Source organism: Oryctolagus cuniculus, chromosome 7 (genome assembly GCF_051225735.1).
Source record: "Oryctolagus cuniculus isolate XC-2025 breed Fujian yellow rabbit chromosome 7, ASM5122573v1, whole genome shotgun sequence".
NCBI classification, from domain to species: domain Eukaryota; kingdom Metazoa; phylum Chordata; class Mammalia; order Lagomorpha; family Leporidae; genus Oryctolagus; species Oryctolagus cuniculus.
This window is the reverse complement of record NC_142873.1, coordinates 45,780,927-45,795,789: the sequence shown is the minus strand read 5'-3', so window position 1 is coordinate 45,795,789 and position 14,863 is coordinate 45,780,927. Positions and strand designations below refer to the sequence as shown.

The window sequence follows — 14,863 nt, the reverse complement described above, 5'->3', positions numbered from 1 at the left end:
TGCTCTTAGGACAGCCGCTTTGAAATACTTGTCAGAAAATCCTGATACCTCTTCATCTTGGTGTTGGCATGTGTGTGTTTCATTTCATTGCTTGAGTTATGATTTTCCTGATTTGTGATATAGAGTGACATTCTTTTTTTAAGGATTTATTTATTTGTTTTAAAGTCAGAGTTACACAGAGAGAGGAGAGGCAGACAGAGCAAGAGAGGGAGGTCTTCCATCCGATGGTTCACTCCCCAATTGGCTGAAATGACCGGAGCTGCACCGATCCAAAGCCAGGAGACAGGAGCTTCTTCTGGGTCTCCTACATGGCTGCAGGAGCCCAAAGACTTGGGCCATCTTCTACTGCTTTCGCAGGCCACAGCAGAGCGCTGGATCAGAAGTGGAGCAGCCAAGACTCGAACCAAAGCTGGGATGCTGGCTCCCCAGGACAGGGCGTTAACCAACTGAGCCACAGCACCAGCGCTAAGAATGACATTCTTTTGAAACCAAGGCATCTTGGTTATGATGTTTTGAGACTCTGCATCTTATTTAAGTCTTCTCTTTTAACAGGCATCCTCCAACACTGCTCCAGCAGGAGAAGGTTGGAAGTTCATAGCCTAGTGTATGCTTTGTCCTTACTAGGGCAAATATTCTGGCATGACCATGATAAAGGGTAGGAAAAAGACATCAACAACTTTGTGATTAGAGTTAATTACACATCAGGCATTGTGCTAAGCCATATAATATTTATGTCAAAGTTATAATTTTCACTCTTTGATGATAGAGAAATTGATACACAGAAAAGTTAAGTATCTTGCTCCATAGAGTTCAACAAATGAATGGCAGAACATGAGTTTAAACCAATACAGAATGAGTCCTTAGATGCCCTGCCACATAAAACAATTCTTTGTTCCCATTTCTTGTGTGAGAGCCCAAATATAGAGACAAAAAGATTCAGTAAACAATTTTTGATGAAACAATGTCATTGACAAAACCAAGTCAAAGAAAGAAAATTTCTCTTCTACCATAAAACATGTGCTTAATTAAGTAGTTGATTGAAATTCCAATAGCCCAGATGATGAAATTAGCTATGTAAGTCACAGGTAATAGAGACCATGGGATGGTTCTCTCTAAGAAACGTTTGCTTAAAATCACAACTCTTTATTCTGAGGCTTTGGAAAACTTGTCATTATTAGGAAGATCTGTTGTTCTGGATATTTCTTGGTCCTGAGACACTTGAGACTAGCTAGCTTTTGAATGGACACCTCAGCAGACAGGGTGAAGGTTTTATTTTGATTGCCCCAGCTGAGTGTGCAGTGGGGGTAGTCACTGGGAACTAGAAGGAGACATTTCATCGGTGAGTCCCACCGAGGCAGGCATGAGGCTAAGCACACGGGAAGTGGAAAGAGAGTGAGACGCTAAAGTAGGGACACAGAGGTAGACAGAGGGACTGTGCTGTGGTGTAGTGGGTTATGCCACCACCTGCAGGACTGGTATCCAATGTGGGCACTAGCTCGAGTCCTGGCTGTTCCACTTCCAATTCAGCTCCCTGCAGAAGTGCCTGGGAAAGCAGCAGAGGATGGCCAAGTCATTGGGCACCCTGCACCCACATGGCAGACACCTATGAAACCCTTGACTCCTGGCTTCAGTCTGGCCCAGCCCTGGCCTTTGCAGCCATTTGGGGAGTGAATCAGCAGATGGAAGACATATCTCTCTCTCTCTCTCTCTCTCTCTCTCTCTCTCCCTTGCGCTTGCAGGTTCTCGCTCTTGCTCTCTCTGCCCTTGGCTTTCTTGCTCTGTAACTCTGTAACTCCACCTTTGAAATAAATAAACACATCTAAAAAACGTTTGATAGAGGGCTATTTGCACTGTTCCTGCCACAAGGATGAAAGATCCTTACTATGTCTCAGGAATCTGGAAAAACTTCCACTGACAGCATTCACAGGAGGAAGTGAATGTTGCTTTGAGCAAGTGAAAGCCCATATAATGAGCTGGGGCTTTATTTTTTGGATCTCTACAAACACTATTATTAAGAGACTACATGGCTTCCCTTCTCTTCCTTTTTAGTATCTTATCATCAATTTGTTCTTTTTTTAAGATACATATATATTTTTGAAATACAGAGAGAGAGAGAGAGAGAGAGAGATCTTCCATTCATTTATTTGCTCACAATTCACAATAGCCAGAGCTAGACCTGGTAGAATCCAAGAGCCAGGATCCATCCTTGTCTCCCTCATGGGTGGTAGAAGCCCAAGTACTTGGGCTATCATCAATTGTCTTCCAGACACATTAGCAGGAAGCTGCATCAAAAGTACAGAGTAGGGGGCCGGCGCCAGGGCGGAGTAGGTTAATCCTCTGCCTGTGGCGCCAGCATCCCTGATGGGTGCAGGTTCTTTTCCCAGCTGCTCCTCTTCTCATCCAGCTCTCTGCTATGGCCTGGGAAAGCAGGAGAAGATGGCCCAGGTCCCTGGGAGACCCGGAAGAAGCTCCTGGCTTCTGATCGGTGCAGCTCCAGCTGTTATGGCCATTAATAAGCACAATCTTTCCGTGCTGGTTAAAACTTTAAAAAGTGAGTTTCAAAAAGATGAAGACACTGGGGCCAGCGCTGTGGCTCACTTGGTTACTCCTCCGCCAGCAGCACTGGCATCCCATATGGGCGCCGGATTCTAGTCCCAGTTGCTCCTCTTCCAGTCCAGCTCTCTGCTGTGGCCCGGGAGGGCAATGGAGGATGGCCCAGGTGCTTGGGCCCTTGCATCTGCATGGGAAGACCAGGAAGAAGCACCTAGCTCCTGGCTTCGGATCGGTGCAGCTGAGCCGGCCGAGGGGCCATTTTGGGAGTGAACCAATGGCAGGAAGACCCCCCCCCCCACTCTCTGTAACTCTACCTCTCAAATAAAAGAAGAAGAAGACATTTATTTCATAACTCACAGAAAATGTACTTTATTCAGGAAGAGAAAGGAGAGTTACAATCGCCCTGAGGTGAAAATCCCTGCTCAGGTGGCAAACAGACACAGAAGAGGAGAAGCGGACCCTCTGATGCCATCCCATGGGAGGAGAAGCGCCGCCTTCTGAAACTCTGGCATGCTGGCACAGCTGAGGACTGCCCTGCTCGGCCGCCTTCTGCATAATAGCAGAGCACCCTCAGCAAGGCCACCTTTGGCGGTCGGGAATCATCACAGGTACATTTCAGGCTAAAGAGTGGAGGAGTTCCTTCTGCATTCGTGGTAGGTTTAAAGAGGAGACAGAAGTATTGCTGGGAGACCGGAGAGCTGTCACGTTTCCATGGTCCTGAAGAATTCTGAAGCTGCTACTTGCTCTTGGGTGGGCACTTCTGCTGGCTTGGAGGAGGAGTTTGCACAGGAGGGCACTTCTGCTGGCTTGGTGGGGGAGGCTGCACAGGAGGGCATTTAGGCTGGCTTGGTGGGGGAGGCTGCACGGGAGGGCATTTAGGCTGGCTTGGTGGGGGAGGCTGCACGGGAGGGCATTTAGGCTGGCTTGGTGGAGGAGTTTGCACGGGAGGGCACTTCTGCTGGGACTTTGGAGGTGGGCACACAGGAGGAGGCTGGCAGGGCTGCTTGCACTGCTGCTGTTGGTAAGACATCTTTCTGGAGTCTCAGAGTCTGAAAAACAAATATGACAATTTTCACAAAAGGGACTCCTACAGTGGAAGAAGCCAAAGCCTTATATAATACAATGGGGTATTATTTCTCCAAACACCAAAAATGTATTTTACTCCCTTAACTTCCTATTTATCATACTTCTTCCTTCCACTTTAGAAAATCATTTCATCAGAACTGGCGCTGTAGCATAGTGCCACCTGTGATGCTAGCATACCATATAGGCACTGGTTTGTATCCTGGCTGCTCCTCTTCCAATCCAGCTCTCTGTTATGGCCTCGAAAGCAATGGAAGATGGCCAAAGTGCTTGGGCCCCTGCACCCATGTGGGAGACCCAGAAGAAGCTCCTGATTCCTGGTTTCAGATCAGTTCAGCTCCTGCCATTGTAGCCATTTGGAGAATGAACCAGTGGATGGAAGAACTCACTCTCTCTCTCTCTCTCTCTCTCTCCCCGACCCCCGTCTTAAATCTACCTCTCAAATAAATAAATAAATAAATAAGAATCTTTTTTAAAAAAGAAAATTGATCCATCAACCTAAGGAAACTGTAATTTCTCATAGTATTTTTCCAAGAAAAATACCTTTGTTATAAAAAGTATTATTTGCATGAAAATAATATCTTCATGAAAGGTAGCCACAAATTCAACGATCCTGAATAATCTCACAAGCAACTCCTATCATGGTCATGTATCATGAAGAACTTGCAGCCAAGGAGTAGAGTTCAGGAATAGTCAAGGACCTCACATCTGCTAATACATAGATGAAATTTTTTAAAGATTTTATTTATTTTTTGAAAGTCAGAGAGAGTGACAGAGAGAGAGGGAGAGACAGAAAGAAATCTTCCATCTGTAGGTTCACTCCCCTCATGGCCTAATGGCCAATATTGGGGCCAGACCAAAGCCAGGGGCCAGGAGCTTCCTCCAGGTCTCCCATGAGGGCAGTAGGGGCCCAAGCACTTGGGCCATCCTCCACTGCTTTTTCTAGAAAATTAACATGGAGCTGGACCAGAAGTAGAGCAGCCAGGACATGAACCTGTGCCCATATGGGAAGCTGTCATTGCAAGTGGCGACTTTTACACACTATGCCACAATGCCGGCTCCTATAAAGTTAATTTTAAGAGGCATCAAAAAGCTATGAAAATGAAAATAATTGGCTCTGTACTCTTCTTCAAATCAAAGTTTTCCTGTTAAATTCTTTGTCCACCTGGACATCATACTTTCTGCCAAAAATCAAGTTAGAACGGTGGATCATTGTGCCCCAATTGTTTCCATTACCCAAGCACATTCAAGCCCAGGACCGTAACTTTGGACCCATCAAACATGCTGCCCTCTGGTCAAATTCAACATTTTGAAGCATGAAGAAAAGAGATGAACTGAGGAAATCAGACTCACCAGGTTGTCCAAAGAGCACTGGTTCTCTGGTAGGAGTTTGGTAGACGTGCAGCAGAAGGCCTTTTTATAGAGCTGACTGCCCCACCCAGGGAGAACTGGATGTGCTTAGCACTGGGCTGGTCCACCAAGTTCCTAACCAAAATGCAAATCTATTCATAACTGGCTTGACGGGGACTGTAAGAATGGGAAATATCCTGATCCAGGATCTCCTCACCGGGTGAAGGCTCCTGACTCAGAAGCCCTGCCTCGGCCCTCAGTTTCAATAACTCACTGCCGTGGGAATACGTGGGGGAATTCTCTAACTAATGGTCAAGGTTTTCTCTCGTGGATGGGGAGAATGACCCTTCCTATCTTACTTTTATCCTGAACCTACACTATAGTTGATTGCCATGTTATTGCACATAAACCCATCCCCACCTCCACTTTTCTAATAAAAATTTCCCATGTACTAGAAGGAAGGAGAGAGCTCAAAAGTACCTGACATCTGGGCCAAGGTCCATCTTTGATAAGCCATGTGACTAAGAAAGATCATATCTCCCCCCAGGTTTGTGTCTTCCCCTAGGACCAAGGGAGTGTAATACCTGTCACTCATGGTAGTGGAGGAATGAATTGGGCCACCTCTCGGCCCCATTCAAGACTGGAAACCTTTCTTCCTCCATCTCTTTCTTTTTCTTTCTTCCTTCCTTTCATCTTTCCTCCCCATAGAACCCCAGATTTAATCTATATTCCTGCCTCTTCCAATCCCACTTTTCTGCCCCATTCATAGATGTGTGTTTCTCCCAGAACACATTTCAGAGTGGAATCTAGCTTCCTCAGTGCTTTTCCTTCTTGTTCCCTTTGGGGATTTCACTCACAAAAAGAAATTATTCTTAATCATCACATTAGGACAATAGAGAAACATGAACAAAAGTCAAGTATTCATTCAAGATCTATTTCTTGAGCCATGCCTACGTGGTTCCCTAAGAGACTCACCAAACACATGTAAGCAATTAGAATTAGGTTTGGGGAGGGGAGAGAGAGCACTGAAAGTCTGAAATCTGGGGAAAATATGAACCTAGGCTGTCCTACATTTACATATGCTGGCTTCCTTCCACGCTCTTTCCAAATAGATTTTAGGCGTTAGTCTTTGTGAGACATTTAAAAAAAATTGTTTGCCCATGGCTTCTCCCTAAGTACCCCCAGTCCTTCTATCTGCTGCCTTATCCTCACTTCCCACATGTACCTCTTCTTTTTCCAATGAGGTACCTATCAGATTCTCAAAATGTTTGCTACCAATGTGTTTAGGAGTGAATTCCTTCATATCTTTTTACACTCTTCCTGCAATTTGTAGAGATGACCAAATGTTGTTTACTAAACATTTAAAGTGATGAGTGATGTTGCCAGGGGCACATTGCCCTGCCCTAATACTGAGTAAGCTTTCTAAGAAGTGGTTTATAACTGGGGAAAGAGAAATAAGAGAACAAGGAAGAAGAAGAAGAAGAGACTCAGAATCTTTGAAGCACTCACCAACTAAGCTCCAAAAGGCAACAGGAATGCTGGATAAACCCAGCATCACATCCCTCCGGTAAGCAGGCTAGGTTCCCAGAACAGGCATTGCTTTTGTCAGCAAGAATGGGCTTTTAAGCAGGAGCAGGATCACCACTGACCATGACACTGCAGGCAGTGTCATCATTTCAGCACCCTGAGGCCAGGGGTTTACAAATAGTATCATCATTGTATGGTTTACATAGACTACTACACAAGCCAAATACTCACAGGGCAAAGTTAGTGGATGCTGCTTAGTGGATCATTTACTGCTCCCCATAGCCTGATGTCATATCTAAAACACCAGTCCTTAGAGAAATGTCTGACTTCTGCCTCCAAAGTTTAAGAAATTGTTGTCCAAATGGGATGACGGTATCAGATACACAGTTTTGGTTGCACCTCAAGACAATTCCTTTGAGAACACTCCGCTCAACAAGTCCGCTTATCACGGCAGTGCAGGCACCCAGGTTGTCATGGCTCTGGTGCTCCCTGAGTTTCAGGTAAGAGTCGCTTCACAGGTTGAGGCGGTAAACTTGAACAGAGTTCCCCAGAAAACAGCCACGTGAAGAACTGACACGAGATGCAGTGTTACACCGCAACCAAACTTCCCCAAATCTCAACATCTAAGACATGAGACGTGCAGCGCAGCATCCTACATACACACACACACGGTCCTACCTACCCACCTGCCTATCTGTCTATCATCTGTCTACTTAGCTATCATCTATCTACATATGTAAAGAGCTTAGCTATTTTGTCTTGAAGTCTCAGACAGCCCTGGGTTCCATCTTACTACTCCTACTCCCTAATTTTCTAAGGGTTTTACTATAAGTCATTGCAATATGAACAACAACAGGAAAGACCAAAAACATTTTAATGTGTCTGATTCTTGATTCATCATTTTATCTTACATTCACCACTATTTTAAACACCATTACACACCAAAAAAAATTCCTACAATAAAATGTAGAATAAATACAGTTAAGGAAACAGGAATTCTGGTAATACATTCCTGGCGTGCTCAGCGAGACAGCAACTGCAAGCCCCCTTAGATTTCTGCCCTCTGTTTTCATTCCTACCTAGAAGGCTCCTGCTCCACTTTCTGGCCACAAAAACCACCAGACTCAAACCAGCACAGGTTCCCATAACGGATGCTGGCTTTGCAGATAGCAGCTTAACATGCTGCACCACATGCTCACCCCCAACAACAAAAATTTTTATATGAGCAAAGCAGCTAAATAGACATTTCTACAAAGGAGATATGCAAATGGCCAAAAGACACATGAAAAAATGTTCAGGATCACTAATGATCAGAGAAATACAAATTAAAACCCCAATGATATACCATGTCATAGTCAACAGGATAGCTATTATTTCAAATAAAGTAAAATAACTACTAATGATATTTTGAAAAAGCTGTGCATTGCTTGTGAGCCTGTATAACGGTACAGCCACTGCAGAACATGACTTGGTGATTCCTAGAAAATTAACCTGAAATACTGTACAATCCAGCAGTCATCCTTTCAGATACACATATGCCCAAAAGAAATGAAAGTAGCCATTCAAGCACATATTTCTCCATCAATATTAATAGCAGCTTTAAGCATAATAGCCAAGGATGGAAACTACACAAATGGCTGTCAATGGATGAGTAGATCAATAAAATATGTCAAATTCATATCCTGAAATATTCTTCAGCAATAAAGTGAAATGAAATTCTGATGCATGTTACAACATGGATGAACCTTGTTTCCCATGAAGCAAGTCAGACACAAAAGGATAAATACTGGAGTATTCCACTTATGTGAGGTATTTGGAATTGCTACATTCACATATGCTGTAAGTAGGGATTGCAAGTGGTTGGGAGGAGTAAGGAATGGGAGTTTTTTTTTAAGATTTGTTTATTTATTTGAAAGTCAGAGTTACACACACAGAGAGAGAGAGAGAAAGAGAGAGAGAGAATGAGAGAGAGAGAGAGAGGTCTTCCACCTGCTGGTTCACTCCCTAGTTGGCCACAATGGCCTGAGCTGGGCATATCCGAAGAAAGGAGCCAGGAGCTTCTTCTGTGTCTCCCACAGGGGTGTAGGGATCCAAGCACTTTGGCCATCTTCCACTGCTTTCCCAGGTGCATTAGCAGGGAGCTGGATCAGAAGTGGTAAAACCAGGACTCAAACCAGCTCCCATATGGGATGCCAGAGATGGACTTAATAGAGTTCTTTTTAAACTAAGCTTCTTGTTGAGTGAATTTTTGTGTAAGGTGAAAGGTAGGTGTCTTGCTTCATGATTCTGCACGTGGAAATCCAATTTTCCCAGCACCATTTATTGAATAGACTGTCCTTACTCCAGGGATTGGTTTTGGATCCTTGATCAAATATGAGTTGGCTGTAGATGTTTGGATTGATTTCTGGTGTTTCAGTTCTGTTCCATTGGTCTATCCATCTGTTTCTGTACCAGTACCATGCTGTTTTGATAACAACTGCCCTGTAGTATGTCCTGAAATCAGGTATTGTGATGCCTCCAGCTTTGTTTTTGTTGTACAAGATGGCTTTAGCTATTCGAGGTCTCCTGTGTCTCCATATAAATTTCAGCACCATTTTTTCCAGATCTGAGAAGAAGGTCTTCACTATCTTGATTGGTATTGCATTGAATCTATAAAATGCTTTTGGGAGAATGGACATTTTGATGATATTGATTCTTCCAATCCATGAGCATGGAAGATTTTTCCATTTCTTGGTATCCTCTGCTATTTCTTTCTTTAAGGTTTTGTAATTTTCATCGTAGAGATCTTTAACATCCTTGGTTAAGTTTATTCCAAGGTATTTGATTGTTTTTGTAGCTATTGTGAATGGGATTGATCTTAGTAGTTCTTCCTCAGCCATGGCATTGCCTGTGTATACAAAGGCTGTTGATTTTTGTGCATTGATTTTATATCCTGCTGCTTTGCCAAACTCTTCTATGAGTTCCAATAGTCTCTTAGTAGAGTTCTTTGGGCCTCCTAAATAAAGAATCATATCATTGCAAAGAGGGACAGTTTGAGTTCTTCCTTCCCAATTTGTATCCCTTTAATTTATTTTTCTTGCCTAATAGCTCTGGCTAGAACTTCCAGAACTATATTGAATAGCAGTGGTGAGAGTGGGCATCCCTGTCTGGTACCAGATCTCAGTGGAAATGCTTCCAACTGTTCCCCATTCAATAGGATGTTGGCCGTGGGTTTTTCATAAATTGCTTTGATTGTATTGAGGAATGTTCCTTCCATACCCAGTTTGCTTAGAGTTTTCATCATGAAAGGGTGTTGTATTTTATCAAATGCTTTCTCTGTGTCTATTGAGATAATCATATGGTTTTTCTTCTGCAGGCTGTTAATGTGGTGTATCATATTGATTGTTTTGCTCACATTAAACCATCCCTGCATACCAGGGATAAATGCCACTTGGTCTGGGTGGATGATCTTTCTGATGTGTTGTTGCATTCTATTGGCAAGAATTTTATTGAGGATTTTTGCATCTATGTTCATCAGGGTTATTGGTCTGTAATTCTCTTTCAATGCTGCATCTTTTTCTGGCTTAGGAATTAAGGTGATGCTGGTTTCATAGAAAGAATTTGGGAGGACTCCCTCTTTTTCAATTGTTCTGAATAGTTTGAGAAGAAAATGAATCTTGATGTGAATGGAAGGGGAGAGGGAGTGGATAAGGGGAGGGTTGCAGGTGGGAGGGACGTTATGGGGGGAAGCCATTGTAATCCATAAGCTGTACTTTGGAAATTTATATTCATTAAATAAAAGTTAAAAAAAATAAAAAAAAACCTAAGCTTCTTCTGAGGTTCCCACGTGGGCGCAGGGGCCCAAGCACTTGGGCCATCTTCTGCTTCCCAGCCCATAGCAGAGAGCTGGATAGGAGGTGGAGCAGCCAGGACTCAAACCGGTGCACACATGGGATGCTGGCATGGCAGGTGGCAGCTTTACTCACTACGCCATAGTGCTGGCCATGGGACATTTTATTAAATGGATGGAGTTTATGCCTGGGGTGATGAAAAACTTCTAGAAATGGATACTGGCCCAAGTGGAGAACGAGATAAAATATTAAAATACATATTCATCACCACAACTATACAACAAAAACACTGTTCCTTTGCTGTTGCTGAAAGCAGTATTTTTTTTCATTTTTTACTTTTTAATGGGAGGAATAATGAAGAGGGAGAGATGGAAAAAGAGAGGGACAGAGAAAGGGAGGAAGGGGGAGGAGAGGGAAGCAGGGAGGAATGAGGAAGAGAGAGAGAAACAGAATTTGCATTGGTCTACAAAACTTGTCCTTTATTCCCAATGCTGAAAGGAAGTTACATTCCTAAGGGAGGGAAATCCCCAGGCATGTGACAGACAAAAGACACGCAGTAGGGTTTGGTAAGGAAGCTTGGGACCTGGGAGCAGTATAACCACTTCAGAAAGGAAGTCATTGTGTGTCACAGAGCAGAGCAGAAGTGAAGATTAGCAGAGACACCAAAAAGGCGTGGTAGTAGGATTCAGAACCTGTGGGCTGTGATGATGTGTTTGCTCTTGTTTCAAGCTCTGAAAGTCTGTGGAAACTGCCCATAAGCCTTGGGTGGGCTTTTCTTCCAGTAGGGTGAGGGCTGCTGCAAAACAGGACTTTTCCACTGGCACTATTCTGGTGGGCATTTGGAGGTGAGCATGGTTTACATGGGTGGGAACACAGGAGGTGGCTTGCAGAACTGCACTGCCTTGGGAGAAGATGCGGAATCCAGATCGTCATAACAAAAATGTTAAGAAGTCACAGCAGATGCTTGGAAAGCAAAGGGATAATTACACAGCTCATTAGATGCGTATGGCCTCTGCGTACAGGAGAGTCTCACTGCAGTCATACTTGATTTAGGACCATTGCCTCTTCTGCAGCTGATGAAGTCTTTCTTGCAGAGCTGCCGTTGAATGAATATGAGAAAAGGAGTGAGGAAGAGAGACAAGAACAGATCCTGTGTTACCTGGCATGCAGGAAGATTCCATATTTTTTTTTATTTGACAGGTAGAGTTATAGACAGTGAGAAAGAGAGAGAAAGGTCTTCCTTCCATTGGTTCACTCCCCCAAATGGCCGCTATGGCAGGCACTGCGCCAATCCGAAGACAGGAGCCAGGTGCTTCCTCCTGGTCTCCCACGTGGATGCTGGAGCCCAAGCCCCTGGGCAATCCTCCACTGCCTTCCTGGGCCACAGTAGAGAGCTGGACTGGAAGAGGAGCAACTGGGACTAGAACCCGGAGACCATATGGGATGTGGGCCTGGAGGCTCAGGTGGAGGATTAACCAAACGAGCCACGGTGCCAGCCCCAGGAAGATTCCATGTTTAAGAATTCGCACCTTGGCCGGCGCTGCAGCTCAATAGGCTAATCCTCTGCCTGTGGCGCTAGACCCCAAGTTCTAGTCACGGTCTAAATAAGATCGAAGTCAGCGAACTCAAGAGGCTTCCATAGCCTTGGCAACTCATGACTAGAGCTTAGGGAGATTACTGATGCCATAAACAAGAGTGTCAAATTGTTAAGTCAACAACAGGAGTCACTGTGTACTTACTCCTCATGTAGGATCTGTCCTTAATGTGTTGTCCAATGTGAAGTAATGCTATAACTAGTACTGAAACAGTATTTTACACTTTGTGTTTCTGTGTGGGTGTAAACTGATGAAATCTTTACTTCATATATACTAAATCGATCTTCTGTATATAAGATAATTGAAAATGAATCTTGATGTGAATGGAATGGGAGAGGGAGCAGGAGATGGGAGGGGTGCGAGTGGAAGGGAAATTATGGGGGGGGAGCCATTGTAATCCATAAACTGCACTTTGGAAATTTATATTCACTAAATAAAAGTTAAAAAAAGAAAAAATATAAAAAATAAATAAAGTTAAAAAAAAAAAAACAAAGAAATATCTGCATGTATTAGTATTGCTGCAAATGTAGCTTTGCCAAACTTTGTTTCACATGTTTGTCAAACCAATGGCTAACAAAGTTGTACTATTATAGTTTAATCACCTGTGGTTATTTTAAAACTTACCATATATGTGTGAAATTGACATCTCTCATTTGATTAATGCTTATAGCTCTTGCCTATTCCTACTGAACTGTGATCTTTTTACTTTTTATTTGTTGAACTCTTCATTTGGGGATCATTAAGCCTCTGAATATAATGTAAATTTAAAATGTGTTATCTCAAAAGTTAAAAAAGGAAGAAACAAAGGAAGAAAAAAGGGAGGGTAAAGGAGGGAGAGAAGAGAAATATTATATTCTTAGAATTGTACCCATGAACTACATTGAATTTATTCTCTTTGAATTAATATCATCAACATAAGAATTGTGTGGTAGTAATGATATATTTGATGTGATCCTGAGGATCTAATGTATTGATAATTCCTTAAAAATGAAAAATAAATTTAAAAGAAATTTGAAGAGGAAAAATATAAATAAGTAAATAGAAAATACCATTCCAGGGGCCAGCACAATGGCGCAGCGGGTTAACGCCCTGGCCTGAAGTGCTGGCATCCCATATGGGCGCCGGTTTGAGTCCCAGCTGTTCCATTTCCAGTTCTCTGCTATAGCCTGGGAAAGCAGTAGAAGATGGCCCAAGTCCTTGGGCCCCTGCACCTGCATGGGAGACCCAGAGGAAGCTCCTTGCTCCTGGCTTCGGATCGGCACAGCTCCGGCCATTGCAGCCAACTGGGGAGTGAACCATTGGATGGAAGACTCTCTCTCTCTCTCTCTCTCTCTCTCTCTCCTCTCTCTATGTAACTCTGACTTTCAAATAATAAATAAAATAAATCTTAAAAAAAGTACCATTCCAGGGGCCAGCCTTGTGGCATAGTAAGCTAAGCCTCTGCCTCCGGCACTGGCATCTTATATGGGTTCCGGTTCAAGTTCCAGCTGATCCTCTTCTGATCCAGCTCTATGCTATGGCCTGGGAAAGCAGTGGAAAATGGCCCAAGTTCTTTGGCTGATGAACCCGCATGGGAGACCTGGAAGAAGCTCCTGGCTCCTAATGTCAGATTGGCTCAGCTCTGGCTCTTGTGGCCAATTGGGGAGTGAACCAGCAAATGGAAGATCTTTTTCTCTCTGTCTCTCCCTCTCTCTTCTGTAACTCTGCCTCTCAAAGAAATAAATAACATCTTTAAATATATATGTGTGTGTGTGTGTGTGTGTGTGTGTGTATATATATATATATATATATAGGGCCGGCACCGTGGTGTAGTAGGTTAATCCTCCGCCTGCAGCGCCGGCATCCCATATGGGTGCCGGTTTAAGTCCTGGAAGCTCCTCTTCCAATCCAGCTCTCTGCTATGGCTTGGGAAAGCAGTGGAAGATGGCACAGGTACTTGGGCCCCTGCACCCATGTGGGAGAACCGGAAGAAGCTCCTGGCTCCTGGCTTCAGATCAGCGCAGCTCTGGCCATTGCGGCCATTTGGGTAGTGAACCAACAGAAGGAAGACCTTTCTCTCTATCTCTCCCTCTCACTGTCTGTAACTCCACCTGTCAAATAAATTTTAAAAATCTTTAAATAAATAAATATATATAAGCAAATTTCAGTCTACCCACTTAACCTTGCATTTTTTTTCACTCACTTCCCCTTTGAATTTCCCTGACACACGTGGCTGCACATGTTGACACAGAGGCACACTCATTGCATGTTTCTGTACACACATGATCACTCTCAAAAACTCCACCCTCATTAGTTCCAGCAGTGCTACCTGGTGCTGGGCAGCCCCCATGTAAAGGGAAGAGAGAAAGCCACACCGTGCCTCCCCTTGGAGAAGTTGCAGTTTTCCCCAGGGATTATGATGTGCATGCCCTTTTCATGCAAACATCTACATATCCTGCACTCTTTCCTTCCCTCCGCCCTCTTCTTTCTCTCACTCCCCTAGAACAACACATAGAAAGATAATTTCCAGTGATTTTAAACAAGAGGTGACTTTTAGGCAGGTATCAGGAGTGCATGAGCCCCGTGTGTGGACAATTAGATACCAAGTTGAGAAAGAACCAGTCATTAACTCACAAAATCTCAGCGGGGAAGGAAACAAAAAGAGCTCCTAGGGTAGCAGTCAAAATTTTCAAATAAAGAAACCGGTGATCAAAAAATAATGAAGGTAACCCAGAAATTATATTTCTGTAAATTTCTAGATCCCCAGATTTCCAGTTGCATCCTTTTTCTGTGTCCAGGTGTTCTCGATTTCAGGGGTGACTATGAAAGAATAGATAGAAGAGGGTGGCTTGCTGGTCTGGGTTGAGTAGTCCTGAAATACTGAAGAACTGTCTACAGCAGCAGAGAGCACAACTTCAAAGTTCAGAAACACTCCACTGGTCACTG

At 43.7% G+C, this 14,863-nt stretch overlaps 1 long non-coding RNA gene across 1 annotated transcript; it reads right to left on the bottom strand.

Moving 5' to 3' along the window:
• Positions 1-2,893: 2,893 nt before the first annotated feature.
• On the bottom strand, positions 2,894-5,124 carry LOC103350243 (uncharacterized). The gene is made up of 2 exons (XR_016211431.1): positions 4,990-5,124; positions 2,894-3,602 (listed from the first exon to the last, which is right to left on the bottom strand). It is a non-coding gene; the product is annotated as an uncharacterized LOC103350243 (long non-coding RNA).
• Between the last annotated feature and the right edge of the window lie 9,739 nt (positions 5,125-14,863).